We start from the raw sequence: 18,296 nt of genomic DNA, 5'->3' as shown, positions 1-18,296 counted from the left end.
ACATCACATCCTGGGGGAGATGCCAGAGATTACAAAACGGTGCTATGGACTAAATGTTTGTCCCAAATCTTAGACCTAATTTAGACCTAATCCCTAGTGTGATGGTGTTAGAAGGTGAGGACTTTGGAGGGTGATTAGGTCATGAGAGTGGAGCCCCCATGATGGAATTAGTGCCCTTAAAAGAAGAGACAGGAAAGAGATGATCTCTCTGTCTGCCATGTGAGGACAGCAAGGAGGTCCATCTGCAAACCAGGAAGAGGGCCTTCACCTGACTATGGTGGTACCCTGATTTTGGACTTCCAGCCTCCAGAACTGTGAGAAACAAATCTCTGTTGTTTAAGCCACCCAGTCTGTTATAGCAACCCAAACTGGCTAAGAAAGACAGGACTTTATAATTGCTAAGATGCAGGAGATCAAGAAAGAAAGACGCTTCCTGCTTTCAGGATTGGGCACCTAGACAGATAGGGGACCACAAAACAAAAGGAACTTGGGAAGAAGAGAGCAGGAAACATGACCACCTCTGCTTTGGAATCCTGGGTGTGAGAAGCCTGTGGGAACCTCCAAGTGGAACTTCAGAGAGACATCTGGGCTAGAGATGGAGATTCATCAGCACTGAGGGGATGGCTGACACAGGGGGAGATTCTGGGAGTATCAGAACACTAAGAAGACCCCAAGGATGGAGACCCCCTAGGAAGAGACCACCTCACTGAGTCAGCTAAGAGGATCTGACCAGTGACACTACTGGGGATGAGTGGAGGGGCGCACATGAAGGGCCATCATGCTGTCAGCTTCAACAACAGCAAAAAGATGGGTAAACCATAGGCAGCCATGAATGGAGACATGCCACGCGGCTTCATCTCTACAAACCTTTACGCTGATCTGCATAGCCCCCATCTAATCCTTTATTACAAGTCAGTCCCTTGTGATGTGCTTCACTGCCTTCTCCCTTCCACAGTGAGAGAAGGTAAAATTCAGTCAACATACAGGTTCATATCATGAGGCAACTAAATAATTGCCCTTATGTTACTGACACATTTTTTAGCTCCAAGGAACTGGGATCATTCGCAGAAAGTGATAGTCGTGGAAGGTCCCGCGTCCGCCTGCATCAAAGGAAGCACATCTGTCACTAGAACCACTGTGTGGGCAGAGCCTGCAGGCAGCCTTCCAGGCCAAGAAGGAGGTGGTTCTGCTTTACAGACCAACACATTTGCAAAGGAAACCACATCAACTACTTTTGCTCGCCAGCACAGTCCTTCATTCATTGAAGATTCAACCGGAAATCAGCAGGTAAGTGAGAAGGAAAAAAATAAAATCAAACAGTCAAGAGAAAGAAATGAGCAACTGATTCCAGTGAAAAGAGAAGTATTAACAGAGAAAAAAATTATGTCTAATGGCATACATAGAGAGATCTCCAGAAATGGACAACCATGACAACAGAGAGGAGATAGCAGAGAAACAAAACAGAAAAAACATTATCTAAAGAGAAATCTGATTTTTCAAGTAGGTACACCAAAGGCCAAGCAGGATGAGTGACAGGAAATTAAAAAAAAAAAAACCTACTATTCTTTGTTAACAATTCAGAACCCTAGAGATAAAACAAAAACCCTCAACACCACCAGAAAAATTTCAAAAAACAAGATTACTTACAAAGGACCAGAACGAAACTGACCCTAGACCTGTCAACAGAATGTAAAGTTGGAGGGCAAAGGAGCAAGACGTTCAAACTTTTAAAGGAAAGTGATTTTGAAAGTAAAATTATATTCCAAACTCTTAACCAAGTGGAGTGATGGAAAATAAAGGTATTTTAAGAGATGTAGGACTCAAAAGGTTTTACTTCCCTTTCTCAGAAAATTGCAGAGTAGTCATATTTGCAAGGCACTCTTCTTAGTACTTTGCATGTACTTAACTCCTTGCATCTTCAGATCAACCCTATGACATTATTTTTACCCTAAATTTTTAAATGAAGAAACTGGGGCACAGAGAGGCTACACTCTGCCAAATGAAAAAGGGAACTCAAGAAAATAGATGCTATAAAACTTAACTCACAGCAACCTAAAGAGGAGACCAATGGAAAAGAAATGCAAGGCTGACAGCTAAGCAGTGTGTCTAGAAAGCAATGGACCAATTAAAAGAGAAAGTAAGATGGCTTGTGAAGAAGGCTTCAAGACAGAAACAAATCCAATTGCATACACTGTATGATAACTAGAAAGGTCTTGAAAGGTCTAAAAACCATGATGGATACATATGTCCCTGCAGTCAACATTTATTTAAAAAAAAAAAAAGAAAAAGAAAAAGAGAAAAGAAACACCAGGGGAGTGAGCAGGAGAGGAAGATAGCAATACAAAACATACATGCTCCAAATATGAAGCAAACTTACAGGTGCCCTAATTTTGAGGAATAGATAGAGTTTAGGAAAACAAAAGTAGACTTAATCTTAACTCTTGGAAGATCACCCTTCAAATAGCACCAGTTCAGTAATATAGAAATAACTTTTCCTTGATTTGTGTTGTAGTTAAAAAAAATTAAATAGTCATAAGAATATAAATGCTGTTCTTTAAATTTTCATTTCTAGAATTGGTCCTTAGAAGTATAGAAAACTTAATTATAGTTACAGTAACAAAACAGGTAAATATTTTCAATTCTGACAGCGTAAAAACATAATGGCACAGCTGGACAAAGAGTAAAGAAAGGCGGGAGTAATAAGGATGCTAAACTCTCACTTTTCTTAATGGAGAATCAAGAGATAATATCTGATGCTGATGGAGCTCCAAAACCAAAAGTATCATTCATGAAAGAAATAGTAAGCTGGACTTCGTTAAAATTAAAAACTTCCGCTCTGTGAAAGACACTGCCAAGAAAATGAGAAGACAAGCCACAGACTGGGAGAAAATACTTGCAAACGATATAAAAGAGGAAGAACTGTTACCCAAAAATATACTAAGAACACTTAAAACTCAACAATAAAAAATAAACAACTCAATTGAAAAAATGGGTGAAGGACCTGAACAGAAATTTGATGAAAGGAGATACAGAGATGGCAAGTAAGCATATGAAGGATGATCACCTCATCTGTCATCAGAGAAACGCAAACTAAAACGACGAGATACTCTTCACACCTATTTAAATGGTGAAAATCTACAGATACTGGATCAAGAAATAGATACGCATATTAAAGTTTTGAAACTACAGAAAAAACTTTAGAAAAACAGAATCGGCAAAAGTCAACATGTAAAAGAGAGATGGAAGCTTGTGTACTGGCATTAAATTCTATTTAATTTTAAATTAAACTTAAATTCCATTACATTTAATTCCAAATTATTTATTCCCTAGTTAAGAATTAATGCACACTGCCCAAAGTTGATTGATCAGGATATAAGGGTAAAAATAATTCTAGATGAAGTTATGGTGGTAATTTCTAGAAGAATTAAAAGCAGAAGTTCTTATCTTTGGGAGCATGAGGGTTTGAGGATGAGGAGATATTTAGAAAGAGTTGTTCTTATTTTGTATCCTCTGTGCTGCTTAGATAGATTTTTTTCTATAATGTACATGTGGTGCTTTTGTAATATAAAAGCAATTTTTAATCAGTAATTTTTCTGTTAGGGAAGAAAACAGCTGGAGGATGAAGTCTATGGAAATGTTTCTGGAAGCTTAATAATAAATGTCACTAACAAAGCAGTGTTGAAAATAATGAATTTTTGAATTTTGAAATGCCTTGAAGTTTTTCTCAAATTGTAAATCTCCCAAAGGGTGTTCATCCAAGCCCTACTTATCAGACGCACTACTAAGTTCAAATTATAAAAATCTTACCTGTAATTGAAGCCAGCTGCAACCTTTTTGACAAGGACTAATTGCCGATAATGATTTAAGTGCTGTAAATTCACATGCCACAATTGTTTTAAGTAGGGGAACCTCTCACAGCTTTCTCTGAAAAGAACTGTTCATCTTTGCTGCTGACTTATCAAATCCTTCAGTCACCTGTTTGCCATCATTTTCATGAGCTGATAACGTGTTTATTAGAGTCATAATGTGCAGGTGGAGGAATAAAGGTCTCATTTGATGGCTCTGGAATTTCATTTGACATTTCAATGTGGTAAAAGTTGGCTGAAGCACCAGCCTTGGCTACAGCAGAAAGAGACAGTGAAGGTAGCATAAATTGTTTAATTCAAAGCAAATGAAAAGTCAGCATATGTTGACGGTCAGTAGCTTTAGAGGGTAGAACAGGGGAAAACCCATAACCTATAAGATGGTCCTTTTACCTCCTGTAAACCAGGGGTCCTTGGTGCCAGTAAAACTGGGAGCCTGCTGGCTTGGGGTAGGCTGTCTTCCTCCATGCTCAGCATGCCTGGCTCTCTTTGGATGCATCTGATCACTTCAATTTTTTGTCAGCATTTCATCAGTTTCCATTGTCTGCTCATTGCTAAGGTTTGGAGCACTTCATACACCCCTGGAAGGTGTGAATTATTAACACCTCTAGTTGTGGAGACAGGAGCAACTTGGCAGCATATATTCAAGAGTTAACCTGGCCTTTGACTTTGCAATTCTACAGCTAAGGATTTCGCTAAAGAAAAGAAGGAGTCCTGTGCGAATTTCTGGCCACAAGAATTTCACCAGGATATTGTTTATAACAGTGGGAAACTGGAAACCATCTAAAGGGCTGACAATGGGGGATTGATCTGATACCTTAGTGCTCAGACCTGGGAAAGATGTGCAGGGACAGGTCACTGTGGAACCAGAGACATCTAGTTCCACAGCCAGGACACCCACTTGCCAGCATAAATCTTTAACTTGTTGGCTACACAAGCACTGTCAGCCTCAACTTCCTCATTTTAAAATGACAGTAGGTGTGTGGGTTTATTTCTGGGCTCTCTATTCTGCTCCATTAAGCCATACATCTGTTTCTGTGCCAATACCATGCTGTTTTGATTACCGTAGCTCTGTAGTATTGTCTGAAGTCTGGGAGGGTTATTCCTCCAGCCTCTTTCTTTTTCTTCAGTATTGCTGTGGGAATTCTGGGTCTTAAACGTATCCCTGTTTCAGATTTCGACTGTTCACAGACTCTCAGAATGTGGAGAAAATTGAAGTGTTATCTACTGTAACCCTCTCACTCAACTGAGGAAGAAATACGAGGGCTCAGTAAGGAGAGCTGGCTCCCTGCCTCCCCTCAACCCCATCCTCTGCACAGAGAACCAGCCCCAGGGTGGGGGCTTCCCTGCAGCCTCGGAAAGCGTACTGGAATTGGATGTCCGGATCTGAGTCTCTCCTGGCTCCAGATCTGTCTGGACTCTCTCTTATTCTACCTTGGGTATAGTGCCTGGCCCAAAGTAGGAACTCAACAAATACTTTTTGAATAATCTCTAATGGAAAAAAAATATGTAAATGAATATATGTATGTATATGAATGACTGGGACATTGTGCTGTACACCAGAGATTGACACATTGTAACTGACTGTACTTCAATTAAAATAATAAAAAAGACTAGGAATAGACTTACCATATGACCCAGGAATCCCACTCCTGGGCATATATCCAGAAGGAACCCTACTTCAAAAAGACATCTGCACCCCAATGTTCATAGCAGCACTATTTACAATAGCCAAGACATGGAAATAGCCTAAATGTCCATCTACAGATGACTGGATAAAGAAGAGGTGGTATATTATACAATGGAATACTATTCAGCCATAAAAATGACAGCATAACTCCATTTGCAACAACATGGATGTTCCTAGAGAATGTCATTCTAAGTGAAGTAAGCCAGAAAGAGAAAGAAAAATACCATATGAGATCGCTCATATGTGGAATCTAAAAAAACAAACAAACAAAAAAAAAGAACATAAATACAAAACAGAAACAGACTCACAGACATAGAATCCAAAGTTGGGGTTGCCAAGGGGGCAGAAGGTGGGAAGGGACAGACTGGAATTTCAAAATTTGTGGATGTGCTCTACACTGGAATTTAACACAGCATTGTAAAATGACTATAACTCAATAAAAAAAATAAAAGAGAAAAAATAAATAAATATAAAAACAAACACTTGTTGAATAAACGCCTGAATCAATGACTCGCCTGTGCACTCAGATGATGCCCTGCTCCCGTTAAGTGTCAGAGGACCTACACGGTGCTATGAAAGCAGCCGCTAAGCCTTTGGGGTGGGGAGTGGGGAACTCAGAAAGACTTCCTAGGGCACTGAGCCAAGTCCTGGAGAGGGCAGCCAAGAGATCTCCAGACCCGAGAAACAGCCCTAGGAACCGGAAACACATTGTGAGTCGGGGAAGAGGATACTGTCTTAGGCCAAAGGTCTATACGAGATCATGTGTTAGGAAATCGGGAAAAGAGAAGTGACATAACCAGTCCATCCTTCCATTCCTTTCTCGGCCATCTAAAGAGGGCAGGGGGCTATGTGGGGAAAATGATTTAAGATTGGTTACTAGCTAGTAATGGTTTAATAGGTCTTTCTGTGCAGATAACCTTTCCATTTTCACCGGGGCATCTGACTTCACCCCTAGGAATGTGAGAATTGCAGGTAATTAGGGCGGGGTGGGCAGGAAGGGGTTCTCTCCAGCGAGGAGTGCCTGGCGGTCTGCGGTGAATCACCACGCGCTGACAGCGGGCTTCTCCAGCCGAGGAATCCTGCTGGAGAGACTCTAAAAGACAACCCCTCATACCTGCCCGTAGGCAGCGCGACCCCCGGCCCGCTACCACGCCCTCTGACAAACGTGCTCCCCGGGCCATTTTTATGATGGATTTTCTTTTTTCATTTAAAGCTAATCACATTATCCTTCTCATCTGCTCTCTGTACCTCTTACCATTTAAGAGAGGTTGAAAAGAGTTCAAGCACACACACACACACACACACACACACACACTCACTGATTTTTCACCACTTGTCCCCTGCTCATACCCACATAAGATGTTCCACTTGGTCTTGTTGGAACCCATTATTTCCCTGGCAGACTTGATGTCTGTTTTGATAGGAGCAATTTATCACCCTGGTGAAATCACACTGCTGTTTGGAAGGCAGGGTCGGGATTTCTGAATCCCTTTCCACTGGGAGTGAATTTAATTCCCAGGGGTGGGAGCGGTATTAAGAGGTTCAGCCTGCCGCCCCTGTGGCATCGGAGACGGTGTCTCCCAAAGTGAGTGGCAGCTGAGTCTCCTGCCCGCCCCGCTTCCCCATCCATGCTGTACTAGAAAAGTCTTCACCCTTCTGAGCACAGAGGAAGCTCAATTTAGGGTGTGGAATCCAACAAAGTAGGGTATAAAACAATGGTTAAGTGAGTAACGAATTTAAACCAATAAAATTGATTTGTAGAGCATTTCCACTCTATTTTTAGTGTGTATGAGTCTTTAAAATTATTTTTCTTTGAAGATACTTTTTTCAAAGGGTCCATTTTTAAGTTTCAATCCAGGTTCTTGCTCTATTTGAGCCAACTTCTTTTTGCAATTTATAGTCTAGTGTCCCCATTTGCTTTGTAGTTCAGGTTAGGAGGTCACAAAGCCTTTTGGAATTCCCTGGGGAGCTTTAAAAGCTCTGGATGCCTGACTCCCACCCCCAGGGAGTCGGCGACAATGCCTGAGAATCAGGATTTTTTTAAGTTCCCCAGGTGATTCTAATGTACAGCTAAGTTTGAGACCCACTGCTATAATACATTTTATATAATACATATTTTATATGTTTAGTATTTATGTAACATATAATATAATGAGCTTGAATTTTTGAAAGGAGCGTAACAGAATTTCAAGTTAGACATCCATCTTACAACTGTTCATCTATTTCATTTTCTTAATTCTATTTTTAACTTATTTTTTAATATTTTTAAATGTTTATTTATTTATTTATGGGGGGGTAATTAGATTTATTTATTTATTGAATGGAGGTACCAGGGATTGAACCCGGAGCCTCAGGCAGGCTAAGCATGAACTCTAACCTCTGAGCTCTACCCTCCCCACCCTTCACCTATTTTATATCTCTTTTATATGAACCAGTCCTGACTTATTAATCATTTCATTGATCAAGTCGGTATCTGGACAAATATGCCTTAACCAGCAAGAACAAGCGAGTTGTTCATGTGATGAACTGTCTTCACCTTCTTTAAAACTTGCCTGAAAGCAGGGATTCTGGCTGCGAGCAGTGCTTGTGCTCTGGGATTGTTCCCAGTTGGTCAAACAGCTCGCTTGCATCAGTTCAACTCCTCGCGCTACTTGGTATCCATTCACTGTGCCAAGTCATGGTCACGTGTCTCTGCTCCCCATCTCTGCTCCTCACCCATCACCCATCCACCCATCCTTCCAGCCACTCAACAGTTGTCAGGCACTGGTAGAAAATAATAAATGACACAACTTCCCTTTTAAAGGAGTCCACAGCCTGGTGTGGAAAGAAGACAAGTTAACAGAAGTCAGAGGAAAGGGAGAGATGAGCTGAGATGCCCAAGGAGCACACAGATGGGCACCTAACACTGCATCGGGGCAGGGCAGACAGCTGTCACAATCACAAGAAAAAAGGACTGCTATTTTGGCAAAGTGGCTTTTTGTATCATTGAACTATTGATCATTATCTACATCGTCTGCATAGAAAGATGCTCCCCACATACAGGTATAACTGTATCTCTTTCCATCTTCATTCAGTCATTCATTGGCACTTAATAAGTATATTATTCCACAATTAGATCATTAGTGAAAATATGAAATAGTAGAATTCATTTTCTGATTGAGATATTCTTCGTTTGAGAAATAACATAAGTACCAAAAACTCTTTGTTTTGGTCTCGCTGGTTCCACGGCTCTTTTTAAAAGTGCAAAACTTACATCCAAGGATGGATGTCCCCATGAGGAAGGCTGTCAGCGGGGTCAAGAACACTGCGGTCTTGCTGGGGCTCCCTGTTTAATCATTGACATTGGGGATTTCTTCACATTAGTAGGTCAGCACATGATAAAGCATGTGACTATTTTAAGACCAAACAAATGATACTGGAGAACCAAGGACCAAGGCGAATACCTAGAATTCCTGGGCAGTCACCTGGAAGAAATGTCACCAGTGAGTCAGGGGACAGACCGAGACCAAGTCACCTTGTCCACGTACTTTAAGTGACTGCTTACGGGGCTACATAAAAAGCAAGCATGAAACGGGATAGAAATGAAAAGCTTGCAGGTCGGTGATAAAGAAGTAAGAGGGGAGGGGGAGCTCAGGTGATACTTTCCTTTCTCCATTTGAAACAAATTTAGGAGCTGATTTTAATTTTCTGGCCTTCCAAAACTGGAACTCTCAGGGACATTAGAAATAATTTAACCCAATGTTAATTTATAAATGAAAAAACCTGAGATCCAGAGAGACTGAGGCCATGCTGTAAGTAAAAGGCAAAAACACCAGGCTTCCTGCCTCCTGTGACCCCTCGCCCCCTGACCTCGCAGCCAGGTCATGAAGGCGTACCCAACATCCCGACCGCAATCGAGAGCTCTTCCTGCTGGAGCCTTCTGAGAGCAGGGCCGTCGCTCGTTCACTCGGACAGCGGCTGCAAATCTTGGCCTCCAGCTCTGTGCCTCCTGCCAAGACAATGAGGTGGATGGGGGCGTGAGTCCTCTGACCCGGGTCACTGCCACGCACCAGTGGAGACATTGTGGCATCCACAAAAGTGCCCTCCTTCCATCCGGCCTCGGTGTCAGCTCATGCAACTGACCCCTCCATCCTCCTTGCCCCGGTTGTGGACCTTCTTCGGGGGCAGTGGCCCCCTGGGCTTCTCTGCCCTGAAGTCAACATCCTCCGCTGTTACTTGTCCTACAGGCACAAGGTGGGCCTTGCGAGGAGGCTGCTTCAGGCCTGCCCATCCAAACACACGCTACAACTATCCACCTGATGGGGCCGGGGGGACTCAGGGTTACGGCTACTTTCCCGGACCCTCCCGGGAGAATTTCAGGAGTGTTCAGGTGCTAGCTCCCCCCTCTGGGAGTTCTCAGACATACCTGGGGTTTCTGCATGGACCCCCATCCGACGACTCAGCACTGGAGAGGGGTATGTGGGTGAAGACAGAGACTTGAGCAACTTCTCAGTTCTTTTCTCCCTTTCTCCAATCTAGAACCTTTATCTAATCTCAGGGCAACACAGAACAAAAACCGGGTCCGAGCTAGTATTCCTCCAAATTTATTGTCTATGCCCTGAGTTCTTTTGAAATTTGGAAGCCAAGAATTGTGTTCCTTGCCTCACCGTGCCACGCATCCCCTGAGGTTTTCAAAGTAGGAGACATTCAGGGAACAGCAGTGAAAACTAATCACTCAACTATTACTCTCCATCACCAGGATCCAGGTGCTGACGCAGACTGGGTCCCCTGCCGTTGGACCACACTGCTTGTTCCTTGCCTGTCCTTGCCCCCAGACCCAGGCAGGTTCAAAGTGGCAGCCACAAAGAGAAGCTGGGGACAAGACACGCTGGAGAATCGGCACACGCCATCGCCCCTCCCAGAAATCCACCACAAGATTAACACGTCCTCTCTAAGCTCCACTGTCCTTATTTGTTTGAGGCAGGTGGATTCTCTACTTATAAAGACTACAGATAGGCGAGGTCAGCCCTTAGCAAGTGCATGTGTGTAGTAATTGCATAGTAAACAGCGGCCATTAGCAGATACTCACTACAGTATACAAAACAGGTTAACAACAAGGACCTACTTACTGTACAGCACAGCAAACTCTATTCAATATCTTGTCACCATGTATACTGGGAAAGAACCTGAAAAAATAATATAGATGGATAACTGAATCACTGTGCTGTACACCTGAAACTAGCACAGCATTGTAAATCAACTATACTTCAACAAAAATAAAAATAAATAAATAGCAGCCATTATTTAAACCTTTCTCTTCTCTGTCATCACTAATATCCTTCTTAAGACGGTGAAACTCCTAGCTGGCAACCTTCTGAGTTTCCCAGCTGGCATGGTGCTAGCGAGGAGACACCAGGTCATAATTTTGGTCACTGCACAGGCCACGTGATGGAAGTCATGTTTGAAGAAGCCCACACGTAGAAGATGATCTAGGAAATGTGAATGATTGCTAACGAAAGCGATTTGGCAAGGGTATGAATGACTCAGGGCAAGCCTGTTACCATTTCTAGGAAAACAACTCAAACCGCTCTGTCTTAAGCAGGACTGAGCCCGAAGCACAACTGCTCTGAGTTACGGCACATCACGTACTTGGTGCAAACCAGGGGTTTCCATCACCAACCTTGAGTCAGCACTGGCTCCAGCGATTCTCACCCGGGATTAAAAATGCAGGCTCCCCGAGCCCACTCCCTAGACCCCTCCACTCAGAATTAGTGCCAGAAACGGCTTCCTGGGGGAGAAAGAATCTCGGAGCACATCAGCAGGAACCGCCTGGGAGAATGTACCCAGCCACGGAACGGCATTGCGAGTGAGAACAGGCACAGCCTCCTGGGGCCCCCGTGCGCATCCTGCTGGATGTGCCCCAGCCCGATGTGCTGCCCAGCACCCACACTGGTCAGAAACAGACAGCAACCCTCTGCCCAGCCCTTGGCGCCATCTGGGTATTCCACGGTGTGCTCTGACAAGGTGCGCTATTTTCAGATACTGGTACTGAGTCATCAAACTGACAAAACACCAAACTTCCTCATTTTTTATATTCATAAGACCCAGGGATAGTTCTGACCAGTAATCTCCTGAAACTGCATTTTACATAAACTTGGTGCTAACACCGATTATGCCCAGACCAGCACCTCCTGGAGGAGGTCCCCCTCCACAGAGCCCTGGCCATGGTACCAACGTTCAGATCCAGTTCTCCAGAACTCTACTCAAGCCCCACCATTCCAAACTGTCTAAAGACCTAAAAACTCACAAGAAGTTAACGCAGTTATTCCAGTAGGAATCCACTAAGTAACTGAGAATCCAGGAACGTACATTAGCTAATGGTTTCCATTTGGTCTGATAGGGAAATAGGTCAATTATATTTTTCCTTCTCTCTCTCTCTGTTTAAACAAGAAAATTCCAAGTCACACACCAAGAGCTGGATTAAGATCAACAGCTTAGCCAAACAACACAAGAATAAAATCATAACTAAGCCCTCACTTACATAGTACTTAGGCAACCAGGCTCCATTCCAAACCATTCACTTATATTAACTCATTTAATCCGCACAACCCTGTGTACAAGTTCATACTATTATTATCCCCGATTGACCAATGAGAAAACTAAGGCACAAAGACACTTAAGTCACACAACTCATAACTGGCAAGGCCTGAGCTCCAACCCAGACTGCCCAGCTCCCCAGTGAACACCCTTAAACACAGATGTTCGAGAAGTGGAACTAGATAGCTCTGGATGCTGAACAGAAGACAAAAGAGTTTTAAAGTAAGGGAAGAGGATTTCTAGAAGCACAACCATCATTATATACATTCTAAGCAACCTCTCAAAAGCCACAATCCTTTCTGAGGCAGTAGCATCCAACCGCCTCCACCCAGCGGCTCAGTCACACACCAGACTTGTTCCATCTTTCATCCATTCAATATGGCGCCCAATCTCGAAACGCCCAGTGTGGTAATGCTTCATCGTACTGAGCAACTGGGACTACAGCAGGGGGAAGAAGGCCGCTTTCTTCCCAGAGACCACAGGAGTCAACGGCTCTTATGTCACTCTCTGGGTCATGTGCAGGTGTGGCCCCCAGGATCCCAGCACCACTTTACAGGAGGTCCTCTGGACGCATCCTGCTTAGGCATCCCGGCAGCAGAGGCCACCCGCAGTCAGGCCAAAGTATAGGAAAAAGGAGCCACTGGCTGGGTTCTGGGCACCCAGATTGCCTCCACCACACTGCAGGGAGCAGCACATGGGGCAAGCTCCCCTCAGTGAAACCACATTCATGCAGACCCAGGGAAGACACCAGGAGGGAAGGAGGCCCAGCTCTGCCACCACCGCCAGGCTGGAAACACACAAAGACAGTAACCAGGAAAGACGTGGAGCTGATGCACCCGCGATCAGAGCAGATGTGTGCATGGAAAGTTGTGGAGCCAGGAGCATCCTCCGCGGGGCGGGAATTTCCCCAGCTTCCATCATCAGCAGGAGTTTATTATTTCATTGAACACTGAAAAGTGTGCCTTCACAAATGACTTGGAAGAAACCTTTGAACAGAAGAACAGTTTTTTTCCATCTTGACCCAGATACTAAACAGCAGAACTGACAAGCTCCGTGGCAGGCTCTCATGGCACTGGCCACGGTGGTGAGACACTTAGTCACAACGGCGGGCTTGGCGCTGAAAGTCAGAGGGCGGCTGACTAATGCCAACAACAGCGCCTGTCTGGGGGGACCCAGGGCATTCTTCCTGACTTCTTTAAAACTAGGTCAGGTCCTTCCTGCCCGGTAAGATGGCACCAGGATGGAATCATGACGTCTGAAAGGTCTCTCTAGGCCCAAGACGCCACTCCCCGAATCGCTGACCCTCTGGCCTCCACAGAGCAGGGTGAGGCCGCCTCCACCCTGTCCACCTGTCCATAGTTTGGCACAGCGCTGGGCAACCCAAGGGACTTTTAAAACCTGCTTTTCCAGAGTGCAGCACACAATCAGCAAAAATGAATATGGTTCAAAGGTTTCTGGGCAGGAAGTGTCAAAGCATGTGGTATCTTGATGAAGGCAACCAAGAAAATGAAAGCAGTCTAGTCTCTGAAACTCAACCGCCCTGCTCCCCCCTAAAGCCCTTCAAAGGCTCCCAGGACAGGCAAGTTGGCAGCATTCAGGCAAAACCCCGTCTCCCCCCCCGCCCCCTCCCACAGGCACGCACACTGCTCCTACCCGCCCACCACCGGGCTTTGCATCCTCGCTCACAGCAGGAGCGTCAGGAGGGGCCCATGGAGAGAGCTGGCTTTGTCGGTGAAGTAGAGCATCTTAGAGATGCTATGATCTCCCCAAACCAGCCGAGCAAACTCTGGCGGGCGGCGCATCGGCTGCCTTGAGGAAGCCTCAACCTCTCGGTTCACAAACCCAGCTGAGCACCGTTTGATCAGGGCTATTTCGTTGCTCATCTTGAGGTGGGCAAGGTGACCCCGTGGGCCAAGCGGCGATGAGGGCCCTTAAAAACTCGTATCACAGGAGATGTTTTGCGGACTTGATTAGAGCCGCTGGGAATAAGGCAGAGGGTGGGCCAGAATTCAGCCGCTGATGCCCGCGCCAAGCACCTGGGCACCTGGGCACCCGAAGGGGCGGTAGGACGCAGGGCCGGGCCCAGCCGCAGCCTCACCGACCACGAGCGTAGGGGCGCTGGCATCCCCGGCCCCTCCAGAAGGGAAACTGAGTCCCCGCGGCCGGCGAGGTTTCGAACTCAGCCCCCACTGGTCCTTTGAGGGCGGGCTTGGGACGGATAGGGCGCTTAGCCCGGGCCACCTGTGTCACTCGCCGGGATGGCAGGGATGCTCCGCCCTGCTCCCGCTGGGTCGGGGGCGGCGGGGGTCGGGGCGTGGGGTCAGGAGGCGTGGGGGAGGCGGGGGGGGGGGGCGCGCGCGCCCAGGCTCGGGACGGCGGCGGCGCGGAGTCGGGGAGGGGGCGGGACGGCAGCGGCGCCCGTCCGCAGCCTGCACCCACGCCCCGCGCCTGCAGCACCTGCGAGGCAGCAGGGCGCGCGCCCGTCTCTCCACCCCGTTCTCCCCAAAGCGCCGCGGCCCCGCCGGCTGCACCCGGCTCTGCCTCCCCGCCTCCCCCCTCCAGCCCCCGCCCTCCGGAGCCCGGCGGCTGCGGCTGCTGCCGGATTCCCAGCCCGGATGCAGGGAGCGGGGACGCTGAGCCCGCCTGGTAGCTCTCCGCGCAGCCAAGCCTGCTCAAGTCTTTCTTTACTGACTTTACTGAACATGTGTGTCTGTGTGTGTGCGTGTGTGTACACAGTCCATGCAGAAAGGGGTGCTGAGAAATGACTAGGGTCTCATATATGTATGTAAGTGTCTTAAATAAATCACGGAAAATAAGCTCAATCACACATCCCAAGCCAGGTTTCAAGGGCCGCCCTCCCCACGGCGGGTAAGCCCACCCTGCGAAAGAAAAGGGAAAGCCCCAGCCGGGTGTTAGGGGCGGCACGGAAGCGGCTGCAAACAGAATCTTCCCAGAGGAACGACCTCCTTCCGCAGCTGGAGGTGTGGGGAACCCAGAAACTCGTGACAGCGTTCTTTAAAGGGCAGCTAAGAAAACAGGTGCTGCCTACCTGGGTTTATGGGCTTGGTTTTTACCTGCTGGAAATATCCGTCCTTTATGACCCCCTGTGCTATATTTAGGATCTCATTGGTTTCCCCAGGCCTTTTCTGCTGGTCCATTTCTTTTTTTCTTATGACCTTCCTTGTTGATCTAAGCAGGCAGTTTTAATCCCATTTAAGACCTGTGAGTGATTCTCACCCCCAACCCCACCCCACAGTCTACGCTCTCTTAACAAGCAAAGTCAAGTCAATTTTCCAGGTGTTAAAGAACATTCAACAATAACTATATAATCAGCGTGAAAATTAAGTGCTGGGTGACACAGGGAAACACCTTGCATTTTCTGCCTGGTTTCTATATTATTTCTTGAACTCCCAGGGAGCCTAGCCTCATGGCTGCAATATTTATTTCCTTATTGATTTTTAGTGTCTTACTTGAAAATCCTAATTTCCAGTGGAGAGAATGAATGCATTTTCAACATGACAGGCAAGCACGTGGATGGAAGAGAAGGGCTGGAGGAATTGTTTCCTTTCTATGGTTTGGTTACTCCAGGTGGAAACTGGGTGCCCAGTCCTAGTAAAGGCTGACCCACCGTTTATCTGCCTGCCCACTCCTCTGGTGTCCTCAGTTTTGTGTTTAGGACATACTTCATTCTGCAGTGAGGATTATTACCTGCTCACACCGTTACTAACTTACCCAGTGGATGGAGGAAGGACGGGAATCTTGGTTCACATTCAGACCACCGCCCAGCCGGAAGCAGACAGCTGCGCAGCCAGGCTCCACATCCTGCAAGCCCGTCAGCCTCTGCCCCAGGGCCATTCTGTGACCAGACCTGCTTCCGGAAGTTGGCATCACAGAGTTCTGCCTCTGAAATGTTGGTCAGGAGTACAACCCAGGCCTCCAAGTGTTGACCTTAAGTCCCACCCACCTCACCCCTAAGCCACAGGTGCCAGACACACTGACTTAACCAGGAAGGATCTCGTGATGGGGTACGTCTCTCTGGGGTCAGTGGCACAGACCGTATCAGCCCCGCAAGCGGAATTTTCAAAAGCCAGTGGAGGAGCTGGAGAAAGGGGGTCAAAAGGTACAAACTTCCAGTTATAAGATAAATAAGTCCTAGGATGTCATGTACAACACAAGGACCACAGCTAACACTACTGTACGATCCTTATGAAAGTTAAGAGAGCAAATCCTGAAAGTTCTCATCACAAGGAGAATTTTTTTTCTTTTTTCTTTTCTTCTTTCTTTTCTTTTTATTGTCTCTATATGAGAAGATGGATGCCAGCTGAACATTTTGCGGTGATCATTTCACAATTGGTGTAAATCAAACCATCGTGCTGTATGCCTTAACCTTAGCACAGAGATGGGTGCCAATTATTTATCAATAAAAGTGGGGGGAGGGAAGCCAATGGGTCCCCAAACTTCTATTTGGCTCTTGCAATTGCATTGGTTCATTCCACCCTAGAAATGTCACATCACCTCCATCCTGGTCATGCAAGTTTCTTCCCACTACTTGCCACCCATGTACACATATGTCTACATCTGACACTACAAATCTACCCAAGGGTCCTTGTCAACTACAGGTTGCCTAAAACACCAGAAAGAAGAATGACTTTGGACCACTTCGTGATTTCATGTGGTCTTTAAAACACACCTCACGTTGGTGGAATAGGCACCATTATTCAGTAGGCTGGGATATATAACCAGCACAGCGTCTGGCCCGTGCGCAGTGCCCCGTGAACACTTCCTGTTGGACCCACAGGTACTTGGAGAGCATCGGGTGTGACTCTTCCTTACCCTTCTTCCGTTGAAATGTCCCTACGGGCTAATGGATTTGTTTTGATTCCTGATTCTCTGCAGCCTCCTTACTCCTTCTTCATCCCTGAGGGACCCTCCCCTGAGAGACAGCCCATCCCGAGCAACATAACGGGGTCTGCAGGTGGATTCCACAAGACAGCGGCTGTCCTGGCTTCCTCCAAGCCAACACCCACCCAGCCTCCATGGTCACCCCCAGAGAACAATTTTCCCCCAAATCTCCTCAAAAGCCTGCAGTGGCTGAAATTAAAAACTGTGGGCTCATAAACTGGGAGTTCAAGATTTGCAGATACTAACTAATATAAAAAAAGCCCTGTGGGCTCTGTGATACTTCCTCAGGGGCATGAATAAATGAATCAAAGCGTAAACAAAGCTACCTCTCACTGTCCCATTTCCTCACTGTCTTTTCGCCCCTACATTCCAAGGTCTGTGGTTCCCAGGCTTTTAGATTTCATTGAAGTAAAACATTAAATTAATTTTCAGTTTTCAATTTCATTTTGATTCACTGAATTAGCCTTTTTTTTTAAGCTGCAGAAGAACTTGACCCTTCAAAGCGAGTCACTGTCCAAATGAGATTCCTTACACCTGATGTCATAGGCCAATTTATTTTAAAGTCTAAACAAATATCAAGTCACTTTTGGCAGCAGTGGAAGTTACCTACCGTGACGTCAGAGCACCCAATACAAACACCGCGACAGAGATGTTCTGTCTCTTAGCCCCGAAGAAGGGACAGTTCTGAGCTATTTGCTTCCCTGGCCTAAGATGCCCTCTGCTTCCCTCCAAATTTGGCCTGTCTTTCAGAACTTAACCGAGGTCCCCACCTTCTGCACAAAGGCTTCCTGGCCAACTCTGGCTCTTCCCAATCTCTGACTCCAGCATCACTTCTAGTCTTTCAAATAGGCATTTAATTACAAGGCCGTCTTGTCTCGTTCACCCTGACTTCAAGCGGGTTATTCTGGCCTCCTGATGGAGATGGTGGTGCGCAGGGCCCACAGCTTTATGTCTTTTACTTTTTCTGGGTCCTTCCCAGGAGAAGCAGGTGTGGACTGAACACGAGGAGGGGCTCAAACATCCTTGCTGATTGGTTAACTGGATCTTTCCACTAAAGGTCAGTCTCCATGGCAGTCCTTTTGTGACCAGACAATACTCCACCATCAGTATTGGGGAAGGAATTCTACCCTGACCTCATTAAAGCCACATTCCAGCCCACTGACTACCTTCCTAGGATTCTAGGTGAGAAGTTCAAGGGGGAAACAGTGAACAATGGCAACTTGCATTGTACCACCTACCCAAACAACTAGCATCAGAGATGGAAC

At 46.2% G+C, this 18,296-nt stretch overlaps 1 long non-coding RNA gene across 1 annotated transcript in view; it reads right to left on the bottom strand.

Moving 5' to 3' along the window:
• Positions 1–18,066, bottom strand: part of LOC140685940 (uncharacterized) — a 29,282-nt gene extending 11,216 nt beyond the window's left edge. Inside the window, exons 1-2 of the long non-coding RNA XR_012059408.1 lie at positions 17,802–18,066; positions 15,862–16,032 (exon numbers count right to left, since the gene is read on the bottom strand). This is a non-coding gene — a long non-coding RNA (uncharacterized lncRNA). The remainder of the gene's footprint in view (positions 1–15,861; positions 16,033–17,801) is intronic.
• Between the last annotated feature and the right edge of the window lie 230 nt (positions 18,067–18,296).

The sequence above is a fragment of the Vicugna pacos genome, chromosome 15 (genome assembly GCF_048564905.1).
Source record: "Vicugna pacos chromosome 15, VicPac4, whole genome shotgun sequence".
NCBI classification, from domain to species: domain Eukaryota; kingdom Metazoa; phylum Chordata; class Mammalia; order Artiodactyla; family Camelidae; genus Vicugna; species Vicugna pacos.
The sequence above is the reverse complement of the archived record's forward strand: the minus strand, read 5'-3'. Positions and strand labels throughout refer to the sequence as shown.